This window comes from Narcine bancroftii, chromosome 4 (assembly GCF_036971445.1).
Source record: "Narcine bancroftii isolate sNarBan1 chromosome 4, sNarBan1.hap1, whole genome shotgun sequence".
Lineage (NCBI taxonomy): Eukaryota > Metazoa > Chordata > Chondrichthyes > Torpediniformes > Narcinidae > Narcine > Narcine bancroftii.
Genome location: NC_091472.1, coordinates 298853218 through 298875264, shown reverse-complemented (window position 1 = coordinate 298875264; position 22047 = coordinate 298853218). Strand labels below are relative to the sequence as shown.

At 38.5% G+C, this 22047-nt stretch overlaps 1 protein-coding gene across 8 annotated transcripts in view; it reads right to left on the bottom strand.

The window, feature by feature from the left end:
• The window catches only part of LOC138762146 (serine/threonine-protein kinase tousled-like 1), a 135841-nt gene that overhangs the window by 72639 nt on the left and 41155 nt on the right, over positions 1-22047 (bottom strand). The gene's annotated exons all lie outside the window — the stretch shown is intronic.

Here is a 22047-nt window from a genome sequence, read left to right as displayed (position 1 = left end):
TCATCAATTTTGTCATTTTTTTCTTTATTTTCAGTTTGGTATAATTGTCTATAGAATCTTTTAAATTTTTCATTAATCTCCAATGGATTATAAGTGATCTGGTTATCGTCTTTTCTTGTGGTTGGAATGGTTCTTTTAGCTTGTTCTGTTTTATGTTCCCAGGCCAATATTTTGTGTGTTTTCTCTCCCAGTTCATAATATTTTTGATTTGTTTTCACTATATTTTTCTCTACTTTATATGATTGTAATGTTTCACTGATGGAGTAGTGGGCCAGTGAAGAATAGCCCTCCACAAAGAAAAAACAAAGCCGGACAGAAAAAACATAGAAGGCCTGAAAGATAAAGAAACCCAAGAAAACCCAAGAGATGGCTCCAAAAAAGGAAAAGACCAGAGAGACTAAAAGAAGAAGACAGGAAAACAGCAGAAAGAGGAAGGCCTTACCTTAAATAAGAACGCTCTATCCCCAAAGCAATTGGAAGCCCAGCTGGACAACAGCCCTCCTTGGAATGAACTACAAAAATGGCTCCCTGAGCCACAAAAAGATGCGCAACCGCATATGTGCGGTACACATAACAAAAAAAGACACTGATGGGAGGGGGGTCCAGCAATGAGATAAAAACGAACTGTCAGAAAGAACCGGGCAGATGACATCGCGGCAAGAAGAGATGAACAGAAGACAAGAGAAGGAGTTTGAGAGAGAAGAAAAAAATAAAAACTTACATGGAAAAGAGGAAAATATAAAAGATAAATAATTAATAGAGAATATTTTAATGAGCAAATGAAGACATTTTAACAACAGAATTTAACACAATAAAAATAAGAATGCAAAAACTAGAGCTGGCCATAGCAGATATAGGAAAAAGAACAGATGAAATGGAAGAAAGTCAGAAAGCTGTAGAATTAAAAATGAATGAACTAAAAGAAAAGCTGAAAGATAGAGACAAAGAAATTAAAGAGATACAAGATCAGTTAATTTAAAAAAATGGATGTCTTAGAGAATTATAAGAAATGAAACAATATAAAAATAAGGCGTAGAAGGATCAGACATAAATGGATTCATAAAAAGATGGATTCCACAAGTCTTGGAAGCAGAATTACAAGACAAAATAGAAATTGAAAGAGCACAGAGAACATCTGCACCAAAGCCTTATTCAAACCAAAAATCACATTCCATAATAATAAAATTACTAAGACACACAAGAGAAAAAATATTAGAGTGGACAAAGGATAAAGTAAAAGAAAATAAGCAGCCTCTGGAATATAAAGGACAAAATTGTTTCTATCCAGACATCAGTTTCGACCTCTTAAAGAAACGGAAAGAATTTAACTTGACAAAGAAGATATTATGGATATAATTTTAATCTATGGCATCCAGCAATATTAAAAGTATTTATTCCAGGGGAAAGAAAGACTGTTCTCAGACCCGAAGGATGCCCAATACTTTACTGAACAACTGCCGAACTGACAACTGCCGAACTGACAACAAAATGAGAAGTATTAAAAAAGACTATCAAAACAATGTAGAGATTAATTGTAAAGATAATAATGTAAATATAAAGTTGAAATTTGAAAAATTTAAGAAAAAAAGCTTTGTTACATTTTTGAAAAATATATAGTCTTTCTCTGGGGGGGGGGGGGGCTATGGAGAGGAAAAGAAATGCTGCAATAAAATCCATTGATGCTTGCGGTTATTACAGCAACCCAAATAGATAAGGGAATTGCAGTTGTCTGGGAAGGAGCCAAAGACAACCCAATACAGGGGGGAACTTTCATCATTTTGGATAGGAATATTTTATGTGTTCATTTTAGTAGGGGTTTCTAGGATAATGTTTTTTAACTGTGTTGTCGTGATTTGAAATGTGCAAAAATAATTTTTATAAAATATTGAAAAAAAATGGAAAAATTGAGGAGACAAGAGAGAATTGAAGAGGTATAAGATGGGTACATTAAATTTCATGACTGTAAATATTAATGGAATACACAACCAAATTAAAAGAGGTTATTGACATTACTTAAATAAGAAAAAAAAAAATCGACATTGCTTTTGTGCAAGAAACACATTTAACCAAGATAGAACACAGTAAATTGAAAAGAGACTGGATAGGCCATGTAGTAGCATCATAATACAATTCAAAATCCAGGGGAGTAGCTATATCAGTCAACAAAAATCTACCAATCAGCATAAAAGAAATGATAACAGATCCAGCAGGTAGATTTATTCTGAATTTTGGAATTTACTAAACATCTATGCACCTAACAAAGATGACCAGCAATTTATGCAAAACATCTTCCTAAAGATAGCAGATACACAGGGACATATCTCGCTTGGAGGGGATTTCAACTTCAATGATGGACAAAACTGGGAAGACAATTAACAATAAAAATAAAGTAACTAAATTTACACTAAAAGCAATAGAGGATATGAAACTAATTGATATATGGAGGAAACACCACCAAAAATAGAGAGAATATTCACACTACTCAAATAGACATAAGACCTATTCAAGAATTGACATGTTTTTGTTATCAGCACAGATCCAAGGATCTGTTATTAACAATTGAATTAAAGGATGCCCCACCAGACTTATAGATGGAGACTAAATCCTACACTGTTAAAAAGACAAGATCTCAAAGAATATATTGAACAACAAATTAAAATATACTTTGAGATAAATATGGAATCAGTAAAAGATAAATTCATTTTATGGGACGCAATAAAGGCCTTTATTAGAGGACAAATAATTAGCTATACGACTAAAATTAAAAAGGAATATAATCAGGAAGTAGAACAGTTGGAAAAAGAGATAATCATAGAAAAGGAATTAGAAAAAGACAATACAGAGAAAAAAAAATGACAGGGAAAAAATTAAAAGCTGATCCTCTATTCTTAATAAAATCTGTTTGGTTCATATTAATCAGTTTAAGTAAACATTTAGCTAATCTACTAGCTATTAATTTACACAAAATATTATATTGAAATTGGCCTATATGAAGATGAAAACAAAGGATCATTCCCTTTTTTTTGGAATAACTGTCATTAATGCAGTTTTAAACGACTCAGGTGCATCACAAAGATCTTCCATTTGATCTAACAATCTCATAAATATAGGAATCAATAACTCTAAATTCTTTACAAAACTCCAGAGAGAAACCATCTTCAGCTGTAGCCTTATTATTTGGTAAAGACATCGATATGTCACATATTTCTGTAACTTTAAAAAGATTTGTTAATTCAGTCTTTCCTTCTACATTTAACTGTGGCAAAATAATTTGTGACAAATATTCATCTATTTTATCTCTATCCTTCAAAGATTCCAATTGGTATAATTTCTTACAAAATTTCATCAAACATCATTAATTCCTTGTGTTTTATAAGTTGACCCAAATCTTCTTTTATAGTTATTATTGTTCTCGATAATTGTTCAATCTTCAATTACCATACTAAAACTTCATGCGCTCTATCTCCCAACTCAATATTTTTGTCAGGTTCACCTTGTTTCTCTCTCCACTCTATCTGTTTGTATTGTATTAATTTTTTTAAAATCCAATATTCTTCGTTTCACATCATTTACACAATTTTGCAATTCTTTTTCCATCTTTATTATTTCATTTTACAAATGATTAACTTCAGACATATATTCTTTTTTAAACTTAGCTGTATAACTTATTATTTGTCCTCTTAAATAAGCCTTCATAGAATCCCAAACCACAAAAGTATTAGTTACAGAATGTTCATTAATGTCTAAAAATACTTAGAAATTAAAAAATCTTGCCTTTTAACAATGCAGTATTAAACCTCCATCTATAACTTATGTTTTGTTTTTCCTCCAATAAAATTGACATAACCAAAGGTGAATGATCAGACAATATCCTTGCTTGATATTCAATATTTTGAACTCTTGCTTGCAGTTGAAAAGAAATTAAAAACATATCTATATGTGAATATGTCTTATGCTTATAGGAACAAAATTAATAATCTCTAATATTGGGGTGCATTTTCCCCCAACTGTCAACAAGTTTCATTTCTTCAAAATTCTTCACAGTTTTAACTATCTTGTTTTTAACCATATTTCCACCTGATCTGCCCAACTTCAAATCAAAAGTAAAATTAAAGTCTCCTCCCATAATTATTTTCCCTTTTGCTTTAACTAATTGCATAAAAACATCTTGTATAAATTTTCCATCATCTATATACAGTGCATATATATTCAAAGTCCAGTATTCAGAATAAATTTTACAATTTATCATTACATATCTCCCCATTTTATCAATAATTACATCCAATATTTTAAATTGGTAAACTCTATTAATAGCTACTCCTCTAGCTTTAGAATTAAATGAAGAAGACAATACCCTTGTCTTTAATTTTGCATGTTCTATTTCCGTTAAATGGGTTTCTTGTAAAAATAGTCACATCTACTTTAACTTTTTTTATATAGCTTAATAACCTTTTCTCTTTATCGAATTCTGAATTCCATTAATACTAATAAAAGACAATTTCCCTGCCATTAGTCACCAAAATTAAATCATATGTCCATCCAGTGTCCCCGTCCCTCCTCCCCACTCACCTCAACCCTCCCTATACAATATGCTACATATATAAACAATCCAAGCTTAAAAAAAAGAGATAAAAAGGAGAAGAAAAAAGTAATTAAAAACCCCAGAGGTGCATGATGTTGAAGTGTCTCTACTCCCCTGATCTATGCAGGACGCAAAGAGTATCACATTAGTGCCCATGACTCTGCAGCGGCCAGCATCATATTCCCCACTAACTTACTCAAAATACCATACCATACAATAATCTTTCAATTGACCTTACAATCCATTTATCTTATCAAATATAATAGATCACGTACATTATAGGTTAAACCTTCCTCCCCCTTTAAGCTCTATCAAAACAATATACTTCCAGTTACAACAGAGATGTATAATTAATTCAGATATCAACAGCCATCTGTTGGTCTTTAGCAGGTAATGAATCGGCATATACCTTTGCTTCATTAGGCTCAGTTTTAAAAAAAATCTATTCCTCCCTCCCAAGACAAATAATTTCAATACAGCTGGATATCACAAAACAGAGGTATAGCCTTTTTTCCATAACACATCTATAACTATATTAAATTCTTTTCTTTTTCAACAATTCAAAACTGGATAAAAGAAAATCTTATTTCCTTTATAAATCAAAGGTGATCGTCTTTCTTTAGCTCGGTTTGCTGCCAACTCCAGTGTCTTCTCTCTTATTTCATATCAAAGGAATATGCCAAGTATTGGATGGGACCTTTGGTCAGGCTGTGGTTTAGATCTCAATGCTCTATGGGCACGCTCTATATCCAAATCTCCTTGAAATTCAGTCTGACCCAAAGATTTCGGTATCCACCATTGCTTTAAGTCCAACAATCTTAATATTATGCTGTCTACTAACGTTTTCCAAAATGTCTTATTTTTTGCATTAACTGATCATGCCTCTGCTTGTACTTTCTTCATTTGGTCTTTGATATTTTGAATCTCAAATTCATTCCCTTAAATGTTACCATTCACTATTTCAAATCTAGTGTCAATTGTTGCATTAATCTTTCCATCTTATCACCATTCTTCCTTACTTCAACAGTTAATACTTCCATAGATTGTTGAAAAAAGTCTAAAATTTGCTTTATTTCTCCATAAGATAAAGAAGCCTCTGCACCTTTTTCTGATTTTTTTCTTGATTTTAGGTCATTCTTGATCTTTCCTTTGCTTTTCCAGGTCCTCCTCTTGATCGCTGGAGCTGTGAGCATCTTGAATCTTTTTTTTTAAAATTTCCTCTTTTTTTAAAAAAAAATGTGCTCTGCACATCAGTTGATGTCGGCAGTCATTCTTGGAGCAGACCTTATGCAGCACTGTCCAAGGTCTTCCCGACTTCTGGCCACTCTCCTTTGGATCCTTTCTCAAGGTAGGCCTCTCTTCTTTTCTTGTACCTTGCTCAGTTTCTTGTATTGCAATAAGGCCTTTATCCTTGTTTGGTGGCATTGTTAATGACTTTTGTATGACTTCAGATGATTCTTCCTTATAATTTCTGAAACTTTTATAGTACTGTATATATATATATTTTTTTTAATTTTATTTATAGTTTTCCAGATTTGAACTCAACAGTTTACAACTTTGTCCTCAACAGTATTTACAAATTTGTGTCAATTACAACTTATCCTTATCGAAACCACGCAAATTTTCTATAAAGTCTAAACCTAACACCCCTTTCCCTCTCTGGTTCCCCTGACCCCACCTCCTCAACATCAAACACTTAACACAACCAACCAAAAACTCATTTTAAAGTCATTTAAGACTTTAAAACATTCACAACAGGAAAAACTTATATCGGGGAGTTATGGGTCTGGCCCAGCCCAGCCCAGCGCCAGAGATCGGGTCGATTTATCTTTTTTTCCCTTGACTTTTCCTGGCTAGATTTCACCCCCCCCCCCCAACCCCTGAATTGAGGAGGGATTGGGGCGAACCAGACCCAGAGGCAAAGTTGTCCCTTTCGTATTTGTACTCCAATATGGTTCAGGTACATCTGCCAAATTATTTGGAATGTGCCATACCTTCCTTTCAAGTTATAGGTGATTTTCTCCAGGGGAACACAGACTTGCATCTCCTTGCTCCATTGCGCAATGCCCAGGCAAGTGTCGGAATTCCAGGTAACTGTTATGCACCTCCTGGCCACCGTCAATGTGATCATTACAAATTGAATTTGGAATTTGGTCAGCTTCATTGCAAGTCTTACGCCCATTATGTTGCCCAACAGGAACAACTCGGGATCCTGTGGGAAATCTTTACCTATAATCTTCCCTAGGACTTCACCTAGCTCTGCCCAGAAAAGTCGCACCTTGGTACACGTCCAGGTCGTGTGCACAAAGGTTCCTGTCTCAATGCCGCGTCTAAAACACTGGTCCGACAGTTCCGGCTTAAAACTATTAATCTTTTGTGGCGTCAGGTACAGCTGGTGCAAAAATTATACTGCACCAGCCAGTACCTTGCATTGATGACTGCAGTCATGCCAATCCAGCACCATTCATCAATTGTTATTACTGTCTCAATTTATGAAAACCTCATTTGGGTCCTTCCGCTTGGAGCAGGAAATACATTGCAGAAATAAATTTCCGTGTGATCCCCCTTCAAATCATGGTCTTTATGTCACTGCACCATGGTAGGGCCATGGACTTAATTTAACCTGTAGGAAAGATCATATGTGAAAGTAGCAGTGGAAGGTCTTGTTTGACAATTTGTATTTCTACCTGTTCAAATGACATTAATTGTCCCTGCTTGTAACAGTCCTCTATGCACCTGACGCCATTCCTATGCCAGGTGTCTAGGATCTTGTTACCCACCGTCAAAGGGATTAACTGGTTTGGAGTCAGGGTTGTTTGTGGGGACAGCCAGTTTTTTTTCCCCCTAAATATTGATTTATGTCACTCTAAATAGGAATAATTTGCTTTAATATGGATCTGTCAGTTTTTCCAGATTGCAATTTGGCATCCTCTGCTACCCTCTCACCCACCAAGGGCTGTCCATTTTTTTGTACCTCCCAACCCCACCGCAATACGCCCAGACTATAATCCCAGGTCAATTTCTCCATAGAGACCCTGGCTACCTTTCCATTCCCTAAGAATGTTCTTAGTCGTGTGAGCAGGGTTTGAAAAAAAAACTCCAGTGTATGTGGCAACAAATTCCACAAATCCACGACTCTTGACTAAAGAAATTTCACATCTGTTTTAAATGGATATCTTCTAATTCTAAGACTGTGCCCTCTTGCCCTGGATTCACCCATTAAGGGAACTATTTCATTCACATCTACTCTGTCCAATCCTTTCAGCATCCAAAATGTTACCATCCCATTCTTCAATACTCCAATGAATACAGTCCAAGAGCCACTAAACATCCTTCATATGTTTGCACTTGCATTCCAGGAATCATCCTGATAAATCTTCTCTGTACTCTCCCCAACATCATAACATCCCTTCTAAGGAGCCCAAAACTGCACACAGTACTCCAAATGAAGTCTTCACCAGTGCCCCATAGAGACTCATTACAACTCTTTACTCTTGTATGCTATTCCTCTTAAAATGAATGCCAACAAAGCAATCGCTTTCGTTACTGCTGAACCAACCTGGTTAACCTTTCGGTTATCCTGTATGAGGACTCCCAAGTACCTTCACACTTGCGAATTTTGAATTTTCTCCCCATCCAAATAATCATCTGCCTGTTTATTTCCTCTTCCAGAATGTACTACTGTACATTTCCCAACATTGTATCTCATCTACCATTTCTTTTCCCACACTCCTAAGCTATCCAATTCTCTCTGCAACCTTTTGGTTTCTTCAATATTTCCGACTCCACCACCTATCTTGGTGTCATCTGCAGACTTAGCCACAAAACCATAATTGAAATCATCAATATACATTGTAAACAGAAGCAGCCCCAACACCGACTCCTACAGAGCACCACTAGTAACCGGCAACCCACCAGAGCAGCCTCCCTTTATTTCCACCCTTTGCTTCCTGCCTATCAGCCAATGCTCCACCCAATCTAACATCTTTCCTGTAATTCCATGGGCTCTCATCTCATTAACCAGCCTCTTATGGTGCACCTTATTGAAGGACTTTTGAAAATCCATAGCCTCTCCCTTGTCCCCCTGATCCACCACCACCCTCCTCTGCCTGGCAGTGCTTGTTCTCCCTCTCAACAACTTCTCCTTTGGCTCATCCTACTTTCTCCTACAGATGCCTGCCTTTGGTTGTTGGTTATGTAGAGCAATCCATGCTACGTCTTTAGAGGCAACTGTTCTTCTGCCATATTAACAACTATAAAATTCCTAGTATTTGGAATTCAAGCAACCGGCAAAAAAAGAGGAAAATAAAAAAAGGATTAAAATAATAGGTAAAAAATACACAAGTTTAAAATTGTATATGTTCTCTGAAGTAACATAGATCTTTGGTGAAGATAGCAGCAAATATTCAGCCAGTGGAGAGCCTTGGATATGCCTGTTTGAAGATGTCTGTAATAGCAATGGCATTGCCCAGGATTAAGAGCTGGTTGATGCTGCTCACAGTTAGAGCTACTCTCTTAGCGTCTCCTCATCCCTGCTTAGTAAGTACCCCGGTCAGAGGCTTTATCTATTATGACCTGGGGGGGGGGGGGTGGGGTGGGCAGGCAGTTGTATGGGGGGTAATTATATATAAATGTTATTGTTTGTCTTTCAGGCGGCTCCATGGAGGGGGAAGTACCTACAGATGCAGCAATGTTTAAATGGTTTCAAAGAATATGAATAAATTAAAATACTTTAAGATTAATATATTCATGCAAGTGAAGTTTGTTCAGTGCAAGTATAGCACTTTGTCTTTTAAATTGTTTATTCTTAATGCAGGCGTATTAGGCATTGTAAGAGCACCGTATAAACTAGTATAACAGTTGTGCCTTGGAAATCAAATTTTTTTTTAAAAACACGAACACTACTCTTTAAAAAAAAATATTTCCCCCCCAAAATTATACACATTTTAAATATACAATATTATTTTTTTAAAATCACACAAACAACAAACAAAACAACCCCTCCCTCCTCCCCTTCCATACATACATCCATTCACCAGAGTTTACATTTTTAAACTATACAGAGTACAGTGGGAGGGGGGGGGGGGCAGTGTTTGTTTACTTTTATACCTTTTTATTGCTGTATCTGGGCCCCTATGTGGTCCAGGTATGGCTGCCAGACCTTTTCAAGAGTGTCATATTTATCCTTTTAAGTTATATTTGATTTTTTTCCCCATAGGTATACAGCTGTTCATTTCCACAGTCCATCGTGCTACAAGGGGAGTCAGACTCCCAAGTGATCATGATGCATTTTTTTTGCTACTGCCAGTGCTATTTTTATAAATGAGATTTTGATATTTGGTCAATTTGTCACTTTCCATAAAATTACCTAATATATCTCCAGGTTGCCTGTGAAGTCCACTCCTATTATCCTGGTCAATTTTTCTATGAATTCCTTCCAAAATGGCCTCACTTTTACGCATGACCATGTGGCATGTAAAAAAAAGTTCCCGTCAGTCCCGCATCTGAAACACATCTCTGAAATTTCAGCTTTTGATCTGTGTAACTTTTGTGGATAAGATATAATTGGTGTAAAAAGTTATAATGAACCAGTCCATATCTTGCATTTGGTGTCATACTGTCCTCACACCAATCTGACCAGCTTCTTTCTGAAATCACCACACCAAATCCAACTCCCCATCTTTGACCTCTGCACCCCTGGTTTCTGGAGAGCGTAGTACATTTTTGTTATAAATTTGGATGTATTCCCCCATCCAAACAATTCGTTCAATTTCACTAATTTCAGGTGGGGTCAATGTTGGTCCCCATCTTTCTCTTAAGAATGATCTAAGCTGGAGAAAACAAAAGGTTGTCTCATCGGCCATTCCGTATTTTTGTTTTTATTATTCAAAGGACACAAGAGTTCCTTCCGTGTAACAGTCCTTCATATATCTTGTACCTTTGCTTACTACAAATGTAATATTCTATTGCCCATGTTCATAGGCAATAACACATTTTTACACAATGGTGCTTTTATTGATATCCCTACTTTTTTTCCCCTATACATTCATTCATTTCTTGCCATGTTCTAATCATATGTGTTAGAATGGGGCTATCTGTCTTTTTCTTTAGTGATAGGAAACTCCATTGAGTATATTCCTATTTGAACCCAAGGCAGGAGGTTGTCTTCAGTGAAGGCAGCTACGAGAAATCTAGCCTGTGCAGCTAGGTAATATTTTTTGATATCTAAAAGACTAAGTCTTCCCATCCCATAATTCCATGTCAATTTTTCTAATGCATTCCTTGGGACCTTATTATTCCATAGGAACTGTATAATATGGTTGTTTATTAGTTTTAAAAGTTTTTAGGTAATGGAATAGGCATCACTTTCATTTTGATGCAGTTAATCCTTCCCATCAAAGTAATTGGTAACTCTCTCCATTTCTGTAGTTCTTTCTTTCTTCCCAAGAGGAACATAATTTAGTTTGTACATATTTTGCACATTGTTGTCAGTTGCTATTCCAAGATATTTCATTCCATCTGTCTTCTATTTAAATTTACTTCCTTTTTGGTATCTTTCATATACAGAATTTGTTAATGGCATTATCTCACTTTTATCCATATTTTGTACCCTGATATTCTTCCATATTTTTCTAGTGTTCCTTATAATTTTTCCAAAGATTTAGCCGGTTCTAATAGGTATAATAGCACATCATCAGCAAATAAACTGATTGTGTTCTTCTTGCCTAACTTTGAAGTCCTTTATATCCGGATCCCCCCTTTTATCATCTCTACCAGCAGTTCAATCGCTAAAATAAAAAGTGATGGAGACAGGGGGCATGCCTATCTACTCAATCTACTCAAGGGGAATACTACCAACATCTGATTATGTAATTATTTTAGCTTGTAGTTTATGGTATAAAGTTTTTATCCAATTTAGAAATGTCCTGCCACGCCAAATGTTTCCAGTGTTTTAAATAAAAAGGGCTATTCCAAATGGTTGAATGCTTTTTCCGCATCGAGGGAGACTATAATACTTAAATTCTATTCAGATTTAGCCATGTGTATTATATTAAATAATCTTCCTAGATTATTTGAGGAATACCTTCCTTTAACAAATCCTCCTTGGTCCATATGTATTAGTTTTGGCAAGTATAGTCCTAACCAATATTGGTCTGTATGACAAAATTTTTTGTGGGTCCCTATTCTTCTTTGGTAACAGTGTAATAATTATGTTTGACAACAACTCTGGGAGGGTCTATTTCCACAGCCTTGTCCAGGACATCCATTAAAAGAGGCATTAATAATTCTTTGATTGTCTATAAAATTCAGGTGGAAATCTATCCTCTCCCCGTGATTTATAAGCCTGTAGGGTGCCTAAGGCCTTTTTGATTACTTCCCTTGTGAAGGGAGTATCTAATTCTATCCTTTCTCTCTCTCCCAACCTTGGAAGTTTGACATTTAGGAAAAAAATCTTCCATTTTGTTCTCATCTCCTAGTAATTCTAATTTGTATAATTTCGTGTAATATTGTCTAAAAGTGTCATTAATTTCTTATTGCTTATATATTAATGTCTGTTTCTGTTTTTATAGCATTTATCATTCTTGATGACTCCTCTGTTTTAATCTGCCAAGCTAAAACTTTGTGCGCCCATTCACCCAACTCATAGTATTGTTTCATTTTTAATATAGCCATTTCTGTCCTATATATTTATATTGTCCCGCATCAGACTTGTCAGCCACAAACGAGCCTGCAGCTGACGTGGACATTTACCCCCTCCATAAATCTTCGTCCGCGAAGCCAAGCCAAAGAAAGAATTTATATTGTATTATATCTAAGCTTGTTATTCTCCAGTAATCTGTATTCTTGTAGATTTAAGTGTTGCTGTTGCCTTAGATGCAGGAAAAACTTGACTGATTAGAATGGGATTTTTTATTTAATGTTCAGGACAAATTTGGATTAAGGCCTTATACAAAGATCCTAAAGCTAAAGTGGTGACTAATGGACAAATATCTACTTCATTTCAATCGATGAAATCAAGCAGACAAGGATGTCCCTCATCTCCAGCCTTGTTTATATTTAGCTATAGAGCCACGAGCAGAAACAATTAGGAATGATTTAGATTTAAGGTGGGTCAAGAAGAGCACAGATGACATATTAATATACTTTACAGAACCAGAGACCTCCCTGCAGGAATGACACTTTAATTTGGAGGAATACGTCAAGTTTTCTGGGTTTATGATAAAAGTGAAATTATGCCTCTTTCAGAAGGAGATACAATCATTGTCAAAGAAACACCCAATTTAAATGTTCAAAAGATGGGATTGTAGTGGTCCGCAAACCGAGTTGCAACCCAGCTCACAAACTGGCCGGCAAACATGGTGTTCATTAAGGCTCTGCAGGGACCAATGGTTGTTGTCCTGTGTGACCTCCTGCACGGCAGAAAACAGCAGGCAATAGTGGGATCGCCAGCCAGTTGGAGGCCGGTGCTGCAATGACATCATTCCTGTCGTCGGAGGCAGGGAGTGAATATAAACAGAGCAGGCAGAACAATAAAATCAATCTTTGACCTCAACTCAACTATGTTGTTCTTACTCCAGCCTTTACAAAACACGCACGCTAGATTGGTGACCCCGACAGGCCCAACCGGCAGTTGGACCCAAAAATGATGGACCAAGCAGCTCTCCACGTGGTCTCGCTCAAGCTGCTAACGTTCTGGGCATTCCAGCCACACATGTGGTTTGAAGAGGCATCTTCGACAGATTGCCGCCACTGACACCTGCTACTACTATGTACTGAGTTCGCTTGATCAGGACACAGCAGCAAGGGTTGTCGATTTCCTACGACAGCCTCCAGAGCAAGGCAAATACAGTGCCCTCAAAGAGATACTAACCTGCACTTTTGGGCTACCACAGCACGAGCACACCACCAGTCTGTTGTACTTGAACTGTTTGGGGGGGACAGGGTCCCACCTGCCCTCATGAGTGAGATGTTCGCACTCACAGAGGAGCACAAGCATTGCCTGCTCTTTGAATAAATTTTCCTGGAGCAGCTGCCTAAGGATATCCAACTTGCTCGCTGACGAGGACTTCAGCGATCCGAGGAAAGTCTCTGGAGAATGAAGAAAGAAAACAGCGCCTTGGTGGAACAGATTGCCAAGCCCCAACCCCAGCTGGCAACAAGGTCACAGTAGCCATATTGTTATTGCCATTAACAATGGGGTGCAGAGGCACGTCGATGCCACCCACCCTGCGCATTTCCAGGAAATACCCATGGCTAGCCATCATAAATTGCTGCTGCGATTGGCCAACTTGATGGGCTCCTCCATGTGTGGGACACTATCGGGAAGGCGGTTCCTCGTGGACACCAGTGCCAAAATAAGTGTCCTCCCCACACCCCTACAGCCTAAAACAACCAGAATGCCAAGCCAGTCCAGCACAGAGGGCAGCGAACAGCTCCTCCACATGAACTCATGGCACCCACATCATCTCCCTATATTTTGCTTGCCACCAGTTTAAGTGGACTTTTAACGCTGTAGCAGTGGCGCAACTGCTCCTGGGAGCCAATTTCCTGTGTGTCCATTGCCTGCTGGTAGACTTGAAAGGGCAGCGTTTGGTGCACACCAGAACTTTTCAGATGATGCCCCAAGGGAAGCCAAACTACCGGCCCCTCACGTCAACTCCAGCATCCTGGTGAAGTTCCCTGCAATTGTGGCACCACATCCTCACCAAGGGCTCCCTGCTCCACACCAGGCCACATCACCTTTCTCCCCCCCCCACAAAAAAAAGTCCTTGACAAAGAAGAATTTAAGAAAATGGAGGAGTTGGGGATAGTGCAACAGTCAGGCAGCCCCTGGGACACCCCCTGCACATGGTCCCAAAGGCACTAGGAGGGTGGAGGCCGTGTGGTGATTACCGACACCTCAACACCAGACAGATACCAGAGCCCAAGACTTTACCACCATCTTACAAGGGGCACAGGTATTTTCAAAAAGTCGATTTAATCAGGGGTTATCCCAGTGAACTCCAAGGACATTACAAAAACTGCCAGAATCACCTCTTCAGCCTGTTCAAATTCATGAGGAAGCCCTTCAGGCTAAAGAATGCTGCTCAGACTTTTCAGCGGCTGATGGACGCAGTGACCCAGGCCTCTCATTCACGTTCATCTACTTGGATGATATCCTTATTGCCAACCACAACCATTCAGAGCATAAGACCCACCCACCTCAGACTATTCACCCACCTGGAGGAGTTCGGACTGACCATCAACCCTGCCAAGTGTCAGTTCAGGTGGGACACAATCGACATCCTGGGGCATCAGATTGACAGTTACAGGTCAAAACCACTGCCTGAGGAGGTGGAGGGCGTTCGGTAGTTTATGAAACCATGCACCGTGAAGGGGCTGTAGGAGTTCGCCAGTATGATCAACTTCTACCATTGATTCATATCAGCAGCATCTTATATCAGGGGCCCCCTATTAGGGCTCACGGAGGAGGAAAAAAAGACAGGGAGGCCTCGGAGGCCTTCCAGAAGACAAAGAACACACTGGCCAACACCACCTTTCTGGTTCACCCCACAGGGGACACCTCCTGCATAGGAGTCAGGGGGGTCCTCAAACAGCTGATTGATGGGCAATGGCAACCCCTGGTCTTGTTTTAGCAGACACCTCTGGCCACTCAAACCTAAATACAGTCCCTTTGACCAGGAGCTATTGGTGCTGTACCTGGCAGTCAGGCACTTCCGATACATTCTGGAAGGCAGACAATTCAAGGTCTTCTCAGACCACACACCACTGACTTTTGCCTTCCACAAAGTGGCCGACCCATGGTCAGCCAGGGAGACCTTTTCTACGAGTCCAAATTTACCAGATATCCAAAACATTGCTGGCAAGAGCAACGTGGTGGCTGATGCACTCGCTCGTCCCGCCATCAAATCCATCCATGCCCTATCTCAGGGCATGGACTACTCAGCCCTAGCCAGGGGACAACACAATGACCCTGAGATCCTGGGGAACAGAATGGTGCTTTCAAGGCTGCAGTTGGAGGATGTCATCATCGGCCCGGCAACCAGACGTCTCTGACATCTCCACTGACGTCTCTACTGGCAAACCCTGCCCCATCATGCCAGTAGGTTTTCAACACAGTGCACAACTTGGCACATCTGGCCATCAGAAGTCCAATAAAGATGGTGGCCAGCAGGTTTGTCTGACATGGGCTCTGCAAACAGGTCAGTCAGTGGGCCAAGACCTGTACTCTCTGCCAGGCATCCAAGGTGCAATCTCACACAAAAGCACCTCCCCAGACTTTTGAGTCAGCATGGTATAGGTTCAGCTACATCCAGGTCAACATCGTGGTGCCGCTACCAGTTTTCTGTGGAGTGAGATACGTCCTCACTATGGTTGACTGCTCCATGAGGTGGCCAGAGACAGTCCCGATGGCTGACGCAACAATGGAGATCTGTGCCAGGGCACTAATCAACACCTGGGTGTCCAGCTTCGGAGTCCCAAAACATCTCACCTCTGACAGGGAAGTGCAGATTACCTCAGGCTCTGGGCAGCACTGGCCAAACTGTTGAGAACCCAACTCCACCATACTATGCCGCAGGGCAATGGGAGCAGTTCCACAGACACTTAAAAGTAGCTCTGATGGCCCAAATTAAGGGGCCCAACTGGGTGGATAAATTGCCTTGGGTCCTTCTGTGATGCATACTATGCCAAAAGGGTACTTTAATGCCTCCATAGCAGATATGGTCTTTGGCACACCCTTGGTAATCCCAGGGGAGTTCTCGGCTACCACCAAAATTCAGGAAACCCCCACGGTGGCACTGAAACAGCTGAGGGAAAGACTGGGTACCCTAGCCCCTTCATAACCCCGCTGCATGACTAGCCCAAATCCTTTGTCCCCAAAGATTTGCACACCTGCAAATATGTTTTTGTGCGAAGGGGAGCACACTGGGCACCCCTCCAAAGGCCATACGAGGGGTCATATAGAGTCGTGAGGCTTAATGGGTCGACATATGTATTGGACATCGCCAGCAAAGAAGAAACATTCACCTTCAACTGCCTGAAACTGGCCCGTGTAGACGTTAGCCAGCCAGTCAAAACTCAGCCCCTGCAACGCAGAGATAGGCTGCCAAAGCAGCAACGGACATTCCAATTGCTGGTTCTTTGTGGGGGGGGGGGTCATTTAGCAGCCCATGAACCGAGTCGCAACCCGACTCACAAAATAGCCGGCGAACACTGCTATTGCAAGGGCCCCGCAGGGACCAATTCTGCATGACCTCCCAAGTGGTTGGCAACAGCGGGAACACCAGCCAGTTGGTGGGTGGCGCCGTGATGACATCACTTCTTGCATAGCTCACACATTACAAGATAATATTTAGGGATTTGTGTAGATAGTAAACTAAAAAATCTATATAAATTGAATTATTTCCCATTACTTAAAAAGGTTGAACATTTTTAAAAAATGGATGACTTTACCTATTACCTATAATGTTATAGGATGGATTAATTGTATAAAGATGAATAAATTTCCAAGAATTCAAAATATTTTTCAAATTTTAACAATATTATTACCACAAGTTTTTACAAAAATTAAATAAATATAAGAAAGGTAAAATGTCAAGAGTTTCTATAGAAAGATTATTGTGGAAATATGAATCAGGAGGCTTACAACTACCTAAGATACATTACCAAGCAGACCAAATGAGATTGCTTGCCTCTCTCTGAAGAAGTAGGAAAACTAGCATGGGTTAAAAATAGAATTAGATAAAATAGAAGAGAGATTAGCAGAGGAATTTGTATATAAATGGGATTCAAAATTATTTAATGGAGTTAAATAGACACCATTGTTGAAACACTTCAATATTGTTTGGGAGAAGATAAAAGACCTTAATTGGAATAAAAGGAAATATATCACCCAAGATTCAAAATCAGTTTGTAGCTTTTTCAAAGAATAATTATTTTAATTATCTGGTCCAGTAAGGGTTAATAAAAATAGCAAAGATTGTAATGAATAAAGTCAATTAATATTATTTGAACAATTGAGGAATAAATATGGAATATCAAGTAACACTTTGTTGCTATTTTCAATTGAGAGCATATCTAAGGGAAAACAAAGTTAGGTTTAGAAACAGTTACCTATTTGTAGTGAGTTGGAAACTTATTAGAAGAGGAAATACCAAAAAATTACTTCTGCAATACATCTTTTATTGCAAAAAGGAACTATTAAACAAAGAATGTACAAATCTAGGCAGAAATGGGAGTTCGATCTGAATATTACAATTGAAGAGCAAAGATGGTTAGATTTTTGTCAAGTTAGTAATGATAAACACAAGATACAGATTAGTTAGGTATAATTTTTGACAACATTTATATTTAACTCCACAAAAATTGAATAGGATTAAATCAGATACATCTAATCAATGTTTTAGGGATGGTGAAGAGAAAGGCACTTTCCTGCATTCAACTTGGTCATGTTCAAAGGTAAAAACCCTTTCGGCTATTATATTTCCATTAAACCCAGATTTATTTCTATTGGGAAATATAGAAAGGACAAGACCTAAATTAAAATTGTCAATCTATCAAACAAAATTTGTTAAAATAGCATTGGCAGTAGCAAGGAAAAATATTGCAGTGACTTGGAAATCAGACACATATTTAGATCTGGGAAGATGGAATGCAGAAATTCAAAGCTATATTTCTTTAGAGAAAATTACATAATCTGAGAAATAATTAACTGATATTTTTGAGAACTTGGAGCCTGTGTACACCTTTTTGAGTTATAAATATGTAGAAATGCACTTCCAGCCTATTAAAACCTGTATTAACTATTACAAGCTCCCACTTAGTAAAATGGGATTATCACTATAAGGAATAGTACAGACATGAGGAACTGAATGGTCACAGTTAGCATTTAACACTTCACACAAGCACCATCACAACACATCCAATACAATTTGATATATGGAAGAACTGAGGGACAGATTGTCACAGTCTGTTCCAGATTTGTTGTTATTTTTACAAAGTGTGACAGATTATAGATATATTTTTGGGAGATAAATTGGGGCAGGTTTTTTTTAAAGTGTAGGTCACATACAAACACTTTAAAATAGATCTTATTTAAAATACTGGAGCTCTGATCATGCTAGACAGGTTGGCTCCAAGTGCCTTTGCAAAAGCTTTGGAGAGTGCCCAAGATACTTCACTAATGGATTGTTGTTTACAAAAAGGCAACAGATGAAAGAACTCATTGGAGCCGCAGGCAGTCTGGAGTGGAACTTGCTGTTCTAAGAGGGTCATGTAGTTTTGCAAGCAGAGAGAGGGAAAAACAGGTTTTCTGTGTGTGTGTGAGAGAGAGTGAGAATGAGAATTCAGTTCTGCATTGCTACAGTTAGCAAGCAGCAGCAACAGGACAAGCTGGCAGGCTTGTGGGAAAAACCCCATTTTGAAGATGGGTTGTGAATGCTTAGTTCAGCCTGGTCAAAGCCCTTGTGGTTCATACAAGAGGAGAGGACTGGCTGCCTAATGTTTCACTTGAAATAATAAAAACAAAAAGGAACTCTATGGTGGCCTGAAAGAAAGAAGGTATCATTTGGAAAATTCTGATGGGGCAAGTTTCTTCAGCAAGACACTGAAGTGGCTGATTAAAAGGAATCAGTTGTGGGTGTCCAGCGAACAACAAATCTCTCTCTGAAAACCGACAAGAATCTTCCTGAGTGGTAACCATTTACCTTTCAAGCACCAAAGCCTGGTGAACTTCATAAATGTTAAATTCTGTGCACAGTATAAGAATTGCCTGCAACCAGTAAACTTGGAGAAATGGGAAGTGAGATTGGACTGTGAATCAAAACTTTTCTGAACTTACATACACACTATATACACATGCACTTAGAATTAGAAGGGAGTTAAGTTAATAGTGATAAGTTAGAGTTTGATCCTGTTTTTATGTTTAAAGATAATTAAAAGCAACTTTTGTTTAAGTATCCATTTGTCTTGGTGAATATCTATTTCTGCCTTGTTTCCCCCATAATGACCAGGGAGTCAGCATCAATCAGGTAGTCACCAGTAGAGCAGCAACAGACCTCCACTAATCAGAAATTAGAGGCTGTGTATTCCCCCCGGCACCTCACCCAGAGTTAGAACCCTTCCCGCTGTCCATTATTCCCAAGCTGTAGTGAGTGCCCGTGAACATTAACGCCACTGAGCTGCTTCCCCTGTTTGGGATTCCTAGGTTGGGTGCAAGCCAGTTGCGAGTGTTGTGGTACTGTACAAATTAACTGTGTGTTGAGTGACTGTGTTTCACTGCTGCATCTCGTTAACTTGTTTAAACCATTGTTTTAATAACTGTGTACTCCAGAACTGCCCTGCAGTTTATCTGGTTTCGTGAATAATAAAGCACTCTAATGTGTCTTGGACTCTAGTTCTTGCTGTATCCAAATGAACTAAAATCACATACACCATCTACAAAATGTATTGCAGTTACTTGTCCCGTTACTCACCCTGACAGTACAGAAAAACCCACAATCTCAACTCACTGAGGACAAGAGTTGCAATACATGTAGCATGTTCCCCTCCAAGTTGGACACTATCCTGATTTGTGTTGCTATTCACCCATCTCTGGACCCAAATCTCAGAATATTTACCCATCATTACTGTGGTTAAACATTCACTAAAAGTAGTGTAAAAGATGTAGCTCAACACATCTCTAGGTTATTTAGGGATGGGCAATAAATATTGGTCTTTGATTCAACACCATCTTTCAATAAAAATGCAAATATAAATTACAATTTAACATTTAGTTTACATGATCCTCAAATATATAACAGATTATCTGGGTTGGAGCTGGACACAATGCAAATCCCTGATTAACCATTTTTGGTAAATAAATTTTTTTTACATAAAAAAGGAATTAAGGGATATGGGGAAAAGGCGGATAGGTAGAGTTGAGTCAATGATCAGATCAGCCATGATCTTATTGAATGGCGTAGTAGGCTGGATGGCTTATTCCTGCTCCTATTTCTTATGTTCTACAGTGCCAGAGATCAGGACCAGGGTTTAAATCCCATATTGTCTGTAAGAAGTTTATACGTTCTCCCCACATCTGCTTGGATTGTTCCCGAGGCCTTGGGTTTCCTCGCATCATTCAAAACATGCATGTTAGCTTGGTGTAAATTGGGCAGCGCAGACTTGTGGATCGAAATGGCCTGTTACCATGCTGCATGCCGAAATTTAAAATATTTTTAATAATTAAATTGAGATAAGCTATTTGGATTTGCAAAGGCAACAACACATGACAAAAAAAGCACAACTCATGACAGCAAATTTCAAAATGGGAACTTTAAAAGGCTCATTCATGTCGACAGCATCCCATATTTCTTTTAAAACTCCAAAGGAGATGCTGAACTAGAGTCCAGCAATGGACCATAAGAGAGGCACTAAATTACTTATCAAGCTTCAGAAGTCTACGAACAGCTGCATCTCCAAAACTTATTGATATTTAAATGTTAAAAATATTGCATTTGTGTGATCAAGCTGACTGGCCAAAGAAAAGATGAAGTGCCAGTTCATCTAGAATAGCATTTGAGAGGTAAATCACACAATCCAGATTAGAAAACTCCATGATTCATCCTTTGCTGCTAGATAAATACAATTTTACTACAATATCAGACAAGGTCATCACAATGCTGCCACTAAATATCAATCCTTAAAAAAAGTTACTTTAGGTATTACTTAGAAACAAAAGACCTGGTCCCACTTTCATCAATCATTGCCATATGTCGTCCTCGAGGTCCAGAAAGCTACTAACATCTTTTCAGAAAAGAACTAAAACAACAATACTAAAGAGGGAAGAGGAGATGGGTATTAATGGGTAGTACTAAATCAATAAACTAGTGGTCATGCCAAATTAGCACCACAAATTCAATGATGGGGAATATTCACAAGGACATAGCAAGAACAATGTCATCTGCTCACAATTAAGCATATTTGATAGTCTGTATTACAAAGAAATAAGTGCTGTTATTCATTTTTAGTTGCAATCCTTGTGTTCTACTTTTATTCTACAGACACAAAGGAGAGGCAAAGCAAAAAGTCACTTAGGTTTGAGGAAAGCAAAAGATCATAATCTTTTGCCTAAGATGCAAAACACAAGGAGAGGAATGAAATTGACTGCAAAGTCCCAATTGTGCCCAGGTCCTTGAGTTGCTATGAAGATTCAATTTACATTCAGGTATTTCTCAATTCAGTTCTGTTTTCAGTTTTCACATTATCACAACTTGTAAGAGAGAGCAGATGCCAAACTTTAAGACAGGAAAAACACCCGCAATGAAATGTCAAAGGTAAGCAGATAAATCTAATATTACAAAACCTAACCAAATATTTCAAAATGTTCTTTAACAAGGTTTGTAATGAATGAGAAAAAAATATATCAATATGCTTTAATTGAATACATAAAGCTATAAAGAAATCTAGTGTCTCAGGTGGGAATT